The sequence below is a fragment of the Cavia porcellus genome, unplaced genomic scaffold (genome assembly GCF_034190915.1).
Source record: "Cavia porcellus strain 051 isolate PalLab524CR breed Dunkin Hartley unplaced genomic scaffold, mCavPor4.1 scaffold_14, whole genome shotgun sequence".
Lineage (NCBI taxonomy): Eukaryota > Metazoa > Chordata > Mammalia > Rodentia > Caviidae > Cavia > Cavia porcellus.
Window position 1 is genome coordinate 37,929,055 of NW_026947497.1, and position 9,173 is coordinate 37,938,227.

Here is a 9,173-nt window from a genome sequence, read left to right on the forward strand (position 1 = left end):
TGTGAATGGAGGCTTTTTTAGTGGTGAATTTGCCTCCAAACTGGGCATGTTTCATTTGGATAAGTCCTTCAAAGTTCCAGGAATCATTGAAAAAAGGGGCTTGCAGGAACTTAGAAATAGCTAGTTTAATCCTCTACTGCAGCGTAAGAGCAGGGCACTTCACAGAGAAGGTATTCAATTACTTCTGTATGACTTTGTTAAAGCTATTTTGTCTTTGCAGATCAACGCGATCCTTTTCAGTCCTTGTTCTGAAACTGAATTTCTTGTGCACCACCTCTCCTTGCCTAACTTAGAAATTACTTAGAAATTAGATTGAATGTGTTGCTCTTTATCTCATTGATTATTGGAAAAGCCTAAGCATAAATCTGGCCTTTGCACTGTTTTACTTTAGTGTCATATGCCTAATCATATTAAATCTAATTTTTATTTTAAAAATTTCAGAAATCTATTTTTTGTTGTTTGAACTAAAATACTAGTAACTATACTTTTACTGTTGATACGATATGCCCAACAGTGAAGTTGAATATAGTTTTATTCTTTTACTTCAGATTTAGTGAAGTTTAATCGACAAATAGAAATTGTATATGAGTAAGAAATACAGTGTGATGTTTTGATATTTTCACTGTGAAATGATTAAATCAAATGAATTACCGTATTCATTACCTCATATACTTTTTTGGTGATGAGAATATTGAAGATCTACTTTTTTTTTGTAATTTTCATGTATTCATAATTATTATTATTGGATTTTCTGAGATAGTCTTACTATATAATTCAGGCTGGCCTTCAACTCACTGTGGCCCAGGCTGGCCTTGAAACTGTAGCAATCCTCCTGACTCATGCTATCAAGTTCTGGGATTACAAGTGTGGGCAACAATGCACAGCTTCAAGTATTCGGTATTATTAATGATAGTCAATGATTGTATAATAGAACTGCAGACCTTATTTCTGCTGATACACTGCAGTGTTGTGCCTTTTGACTAACATTTCCCCATTCTCTAATCAGTCCCATTTCTAACACCTGATAACCATCATTCTAGTTTCAATGAGTCTGACTGTTTTAGATTCCACATTCAGTACTGGTCTTTCTGTGTCTGGCCTATTTCCCTTAGTGTAATGTCCACCATACTTCTTCATGTTGTTGAAAGACAAGACTTATCTCTTTTTAAAGGCTAGTGTTTCATTGTGCACTTGCACACATGTGCGTATGCACACACACACAAAATTTATCCATTCACCTATCCGTGAAAACTTAGATTGATTCTGCATCTGGGCTGCTATGAACATAAGACCACAAATACCTCTTTGAAGTACTGCTTTTGTTTTTATGTATACCCAAAAAATAAAATCATGTGATCATTCTAATTTGAATTTTTCAAGGAACTTCTACAGTCTTTCCTATAATGACTATCCTAATTTGCATTTCGCCCAGTAGTTTTCTAGGACTCCTTTTTCTCCACATCCTTTGCAACACTCACTATCTTTTGCATTTTTGGTAGTATCCCTCCTAACAAGTGTGAGGTGATATCCCATTATGGTTTTAATTTTGCCAGTAATTAATGATGTTGAACTCTTTTTAATGTACCTTTTGACTATTCAGATGTTTTCTTTTGGGAAAGGTCTACTCAAGTCCATTTTTTTAGACAAGTTATTTCTTGGTATTTATTCTCTATGCTTTTTCCCAGTTTTGTTTTCTATGTAACACTTTATAAGTTTTTATGTTGTACTTCCTTTGACAAATTAATGTAGCTATAACTATTTGTAATAGTTTTGTTTTTTAACACTTACACTATAGTAATATGATAGACATTCCACCATTACTATATTAGAGTATTCTAAACTGGACTGTGTACTTACTTTATCATAAAAGTTTATATATTCATATATTTTTATGTGACTAGCTTTCTTTCATTTTAGCTTGAAGTATTCCTGTTAATACGTATTTATTGTAAGGCAGGTCTAGTGGTGCCAAATTTCCTTAGCTTTCACTGATCAGCTTCTTAGTCTCTTACCTGCCTAGCAAGCACAAAGTCCTGTGTTCAATTTCCATTTTTTTAAAAGACTTTGTTTCTCCATAATTTTTGAAGAATAACTTCACCAAGTAAAATATTATGTTTGGCAGTTTTTAAAGACATTATTTTGAATACATCATCTGATTCTCTTCTGGTCTGCAAAGTCAGTAGTGAGAAATCCAATTGATAGCATTATGGAACAAGGACTTTTTCCTCTTGTTACTTTTGAGGTTCTCTTTTTCTTTGACTTACGATTGTTTTTAAATATGCTAGTGTAGTTTTCTTTGCATTATATATTGCTATAGGTGAGTGTTTATATCTTTCCCTAAATTTAGGAATTTTTCTGCTATTATTTCTTTGAAGAAGCTTTCTGTCCCCTTTTCTGTTCTCCCTCTTAGACTCCTATTATGTGTATGTTAGTTCTCTTAGTGTTATCCCCATAAATCTTATAGAATTTCTTCATTTCTTTTAGTTGTTCTTAGTTTCTTTTTTCCCCTTTGATTGTATATTTTTGAATAACTTGTTTTCAAGTCTGTAGATTTGTATTTTGGTGAATTCAGCTGTTGACATGCTCCATAACATTTTTTCACTTTATTCATCCCATTCTTCAACTCTAGAATTTCTGGTTGGTTTATTTTTATGACTTTAATCTCTGTTAAAGTTCTCATTTTGTTCATGTGTTATTTTCCTAATTTCACTGAATTATCTCTGTGCACTTTCGTGGCTTGTCATGCTTCCTTAAATAATTACTTTGAGGTTTTTTTCATTTGCTTCATACATCTCCATTTTTAGAGATCAGTAAGTATATTATTATGCTTCTTTGGTAATATTGCATTTCATTGCTTTTTAAATATGTCTTGCGTAGTTGGATGTGGTGGCTCATGCCTGTAATCCCAGCACTCGGGGGGCTGAGGCAGGAGGATCGTTGCGAGTTCGAGACCACCCTGGGCTACAAAGCGAACTCAAGGCCTGCCTGCAGAGCAAGACCCTGTCTCAAAAAGACAAATAAATAAATATGTCTTGCATTGATGTCTGAATATTTGATGGAGTAGTCACCTTTTCCAGACTTTATGATGATTTTGGTGGGGAAACACCTCTCATACTTGTGAGTATCAGGCTGCCTGGTGAGTGAGGGATGGCATTACTGGCTCCCATGAGGGAACATCATTCTAGTCTGAGGCCAGTGTCGGCAAAGGCTCTTACCATCCTCAGTGTCCATGGCTGTAGTATTGGTGAAGGCTCTTGTGATCTTTGGTAGGAAATGCTGCTGTGCTCCTTCTGATATCTTTTTATTGTGCTGAGAAAGTTCCAGTTGAGAGAACCTCATTGGTACTGTGTTTGATTTGAGGGTACCCTTGCGGTGGCAGTGTCACTAATGTCTAATGTGTGGTGCTTGTGGAGTGGCTTCAAAGCCAGGGTCTGGAGCTTGGGCATCTGTGGAGGGAATAAGATTCCAGGGTCCAAGATGGTGCTGGCATAGGTTCCTAGGGCACAGTCGTGTCTGCTGTTTCATTGTGGGTTACATGTTGTAAGGCAAGGGTGCTTGTGGAGCATCTGGGGAGCTAAGGTCTGGAGCACATGCATGCGAGGAGCTATGGCAGCTCTGGGAGTCTGGGGAGTGGGATATCTCTCTGTGACAGTGGGTTTAGTACTCATGGAGTAGTTGAAGATTTGGGGTCTGTAATGCTGCAGTGTACAGAGAAACAGTTTCCAAGGCATGGATGGGGATTAGCCGCTGATGGCTCTGGTGATTAAGGTACAAATGCCCATGATATGGCTACAGACCTAGGATCTGGAGACAGGTAAGCATGGAAAGGGTGTGTCTCTGGGATCAGGGATGGGTTAAGGTTGGAGTATAGCAGCTTTGGCCCTAGGTAATACAATAGGGGCTTCTTGTAGGGGAAGATGTCCCAGCAAAATCTTCCTCTTCAGGGCATCTGCAGTCAAATTGTTCTCAATTATCTCAGTGGAGCAAGTGGTGCCCTCTTCAGAGTAGGTCACGGGACCATGAGGAAATCTACCGTGTGACAAATTATGATAGACAGGCCCCACCCTTCTTAATTCTTGACAATCTCCATTCAGATTTCTCATTTTTACCTATTCCACCCCCCATCTATTCTAGCAGTTATTCTGGATTTTGTTTTGTTTTGTTTTGTTTGTTTTTCCTCCTGATCTGTGTTGCTGCAGATTCTTAAATGGACTGTTGAGCCCTCTCAAAGCTGTTATTGTTCTAGATAACTATTGCTGTCATTGTTTCATGAAGGAAAATTAGGCCGCATCTCCTACTGGGCCATGTTGACTGTAGGACTCATGAGAGATCTATTTCTATGCATTTCTCCCTAGATAATGTATGGAAGTGAATTTTTGACTCTAGATCCTTTTTAGAATTTCTCATTTCCCTTTATTTAACTACAATGAAAGCAATCCATCTAAAGGGGCTCTTCTTTGTGTGAGCTTGTGATTTTGTTTACAGTCCTGAGATAATGGCCTGAATTTACAACTACATGGATAAGGTGAAAGAAAAAAAAAAAAAAAAAAAAAAAAAAAAAGATGCACTCATCTATGTCATTATTTCATTGAAAAACAATGCCATTTTAAATTATGACTTTTACCTTCTATCCTTTCTGACTACTTCTCTAAATAGCAGCCATTCCAGGAGTCATTCTTTAAATACCACCCTAAAGGAGTAAAGCTAAAATAGACCTTCAGTGTTTTTTTTTTTAACTACAGAGATTACTTAGGTAAAGGATTCCCTTGAGGCTAAAACTGGAAATTTGGCTTGATTCAGGATTCTTCATGTGGTTAGGTAAGGTAATGTCAGCTCTAAACCATTTTTAATCACTTAGCAAATAAACTGAGGTTCTTTAGCCAACCAGGATCTAGTAGATTACAGAGACAGGATGGCAGGGAAATCTACAAATATTTCTCTCAACTCGGGGTGATTCTGTCGAACCCTGTGTATTTGGGTATATTTGGCTTGAAAAGTGGTGAAAGAAGGGAAGCTAAGAAAAAACAACCCATGACAGGTTTATGGCCAGCCTGTTAAATTAAATCCTTCACTTAACACTATTTTGCTTTCTTTTCTGGGTGTGGATTGACAGGTATTGACAAAATGTCTGGGGTTCTAACTCAGAATGCTTGATGACAAATTATAATTTGACAAGATGAGGTTATCAACAAACTATAGGGTGAGCCTGAGGGCTCCAGGCTATACCAATCCTGATACTACCTCTAGCAAGGCTGTGCTTTAACAGGGATGCACGTCTGATCTCTTTACTCCCAGGCATTAAATTATATGCTCAGTAAATATGCCATTAATATTTAATTGTACTAAACCTTTAATACACACTACAAATGCACTGAAAGCTGAGGGCCTTTAATTACCTGAAGAGATATGAATGGTCTAAAGGTATGCATAATGCTGTTTTCCACGTTGACATTTCAGTATTAAATATAATTTGGCTTGTTTAGTAAATAAATTTTTTATTGGTTTGAATAAAATCAAAATACAAACGATAGCAGTTTCATCTCCAGTCTGGTCTAAATGATCCTTTCTGTCACAATGCTGACTTTGTTGTGATTTTGATTATATTAATCTCTTGACCACAAGCCTGAATCCAACTATTGGTATTGGAGTACATTTTCATCAACAAATAAGCCTTTTAAAAGTTTCATTTTTATTGACAAAGCTAAATTGGAAACATTTGGAGATGTTTATTTTGTATATGTGCTGCTGAAGTGAGCCCATAGAGATGTTTCGTTGAATGTACCATACTAGCTTTTGTTGTCTCTTATTTTATTTCCTTTCAAACAATTGTGATGCTACTTGAATAGTGGTAGTAGAATTTTAACACATCAGATCTAAGGGATCATCTAAGTCAACCTTTCATTTTAGAGGTGAAGACATGATAGGTCACAGATGTGAAGTCACAGCTGTTTGTGTTGATTTTGTCACACAAAAGAGATTCGGTGTCTGTAGGTTTTTCTTTCCTTAAAAACATAAAACACATTTATCCTTTTAAATATTTAGGTTTTTTTGTATTACCTTCTAGTGATTCATATCTGGTTTGGGTGAGAAAACTTAGTACAAAGAAATGACTTGGCCAAAGTCAGAGACTCGAGAAAAGTGAGGTAAGTCTGCTGCTGAATTTCAGTGTTCTACTTTCAAGGAGAGTTCTCTTTTTTAAAAAGCAAAAAAAGGGCACTCATTTCTTTTGATATTGAAAAATGAAAAAGAAATTTAAATTCTTTATTTTTCACATTGATCTTTTAGATTTTGTCCTTTTTTCTTTCTTTTTTTATTGAAAGAAAAACAAAACAGAAAAAGGGTACAAATAATACATAATTTCAAAAAAAACTAAGAAATCACTAGTTGATAATTACATATTGTCCTCTTACAAATAGTTGTTCAAGTTACAAAAGTGAAGCATACAAAGTAGACATTCAAACAGTGAGACTGCAAACAGTTCTGTTCAACTATCCAACAAAAACTTAGTAATATGGTTATCAATCCTACACACTTAAACATACATGCAGTTATATCCTTTAGAGCACTTTCTATTCCTTTCCTTTTTACAATAGTAATTACACATTTTGGGTTTTATTACTCCTACAATTCTTATTACTTTTTACACTAGAGATACAATGTGATATTTATAAATATGATTTTTGTTTATTTTACTAATGAGGATAGCTTCAAGTTGTCTCCATTTGCCTATGAAGGCCTCAAGATCATCCTTTTCATAGCTGAGTAATATTCAGTTATATAAAAATACCACATTTTATTCATCCACTCTGCGGTTGATGGGCATCTTGGTTGTTTACAAGAAATAGCTGTTACAAATTGTGCTGCTATGAACATGGGTGCACATATATCACTGTGATATGACCTTTTCAGTTTTTTTGGGAAAATACCCAGGGAGGGAATAGCTGGGTTGAATGAAATTCCAATTCTAGTCTTCTGAGAATTCTCCATACTGATTTCCATAGTGGTTGCACCAGTCTACACACACACCAACAGTGGAATTATGTTTTACCTTTAATGACTTCTGAGAAGTCAAGTATATCCTGTAAATTTTGCAGAACAATCTTTCAAATTGTTTACATATCATTTTTATTTTTCTTAGGGAAAGGGGGTGATTATAATAGGTTTAATGAAAGACTAGGTTGAATTGACAGAACTAATAGTGAACACTAATGAAGAAAACATGTAGTTCATGGAAGGCTTCTTTCAGAGGAACGATAATTATACTGACTTCCTGTAGTAGAAGAGGCTGTCTACTAAAGTTACATGATCATTCGTTTACTTTTTTTTTTTTGTCTTTTTGCTTTTTATTGGTACTAGGGGTCGAACTCACGACTGCCTGCATGCAAGGCAGGCGCTTATGCCGCTGAGCTAAATCCCCAGCCCCCCATTCGTTTACTTTCTATGGATCAATTCTTATACTCAAATGAGATCCACCCACTTCAATATCACTTAGAGCTTTGAAACAAAACAAAATTAAATTCACTGCCCTTCACTAAATCTTTGTTCCTAATTCGTTATAAGGATGGATATTCCATAAAGAAGAAGCCAGTGAAATCTATAGTGGCCATTTTCTTTATTTAAGAAAAATAAAAACGAGAACAAATAAAGTGATGGAATTGTGGGTTGTGGCTAAGTAACAAGGGAGACGTGTCTTTTCTTTTTTTAGTTGAAAATATTAGGTGAAGAAAGAAAACAATGTGATTTTATAGTGATTTTATTTACTGATCAGATTGCTGATGAGTACTCCCAAACAAACATGTGTCGTTATAATACATTGGATTATATTTCTATATAAGGAAAATCTGTGCATCTTAAATACCAGGAATATAATATGACCAGCAGTCATCTCCTAAAATTGTGAGAGTTTGCAATACTAATTCATGCTGTCTTCTCCACTACATCTAATTATTTCCTGGACAGATACCATGCCTTATTAATCTTTGCATCTTCAATTCATAGAACAATGGAATACTGAATCAGTATCTTTTAAATGAATCTCTGAATCAAGTTCTATAGTCATTCTGATGTGCATTCTGGGTTTTTCATGCTTATGATAAAATGCTTATGATTTTTGTGCTTATGATTGTTAGCATAAAAACAGAAGAGTGTCCTAATTTGCCATCATAACCCATTCACATATAAAAATATATACACTATTCAATGCATGGGGAGAATGCATCAAGGCATAATAAATAGTGGAGAAGGTGCCTTTCTCTATGCTGATGACATGGTTTTATTAACACAAACCAGGATTTTCCTTTCAAAGCTGCTGAACCTGTTGGCTACTTACTGTCAGAACAGTTTAACATCAACCAAGCTACAAGGAAAACCATTGTATTTGACAGACATTCTCTAGTATTTAAATGAACAATACTAAGTAACCCCATACAACAGGTCAATGAATTCAGCTATTTGCATGTATATTTTGCTTCTAACTTACTCGGGTGGGTACAATTCTACTTTAAAAAAAAATCAGACATTCACCACAGGCCAGGCTGAACGCTTTTATGATCTGGACAGCCAATTGGTAGTTTTTAGAGTGTCTGGCTCTCAGGGACTACCCCTCCTCTTGGTTTAGAAGTGATTCTAATTCCTCCCCCAACCTGCTTGCTCAGGATTACATGATTCTCAGATTCTGAATAAAGCTGTCAGCTGCCAAGAACAGGAAAATAGATAAGAGAAGCATTCCTGAGTAGAGGGAGTAGACTGGGGTAAGAGGGAGTAGAGTAGACCTCCTGGAGGGTGCAGTGAGAATAACTACACCCACAGAACAAGCTCAGATCAGTAAACAAAGGCTCCTCAGTGCCTGGGCTGAGATAGGATAACAAGGCAAGACCACCACAGTGGGTGGTGCCTGAGGAAGATGGCCAAACAGTGAGGTCACTGCCTGTGTCAGGCAAGGATAACAGAGACAGGCTCGGCTACCATCCTGTTTTCTGCCACTGTATTCAGACTTAACTTGCAGGGCTAGGGCTTTATTCCTATCACTTGGGAAAGTGTAGTAAATACTCCCCAAATCACATGGAGTAGTTCTGAAGCTGTACAAACCAAGTGCCCAACAGGGGGGTAACACTCCTGAAGAAACTACAAGGCTTCCCTAATTCTCATTCCTAAATGCATCTTTCCATTTCAGG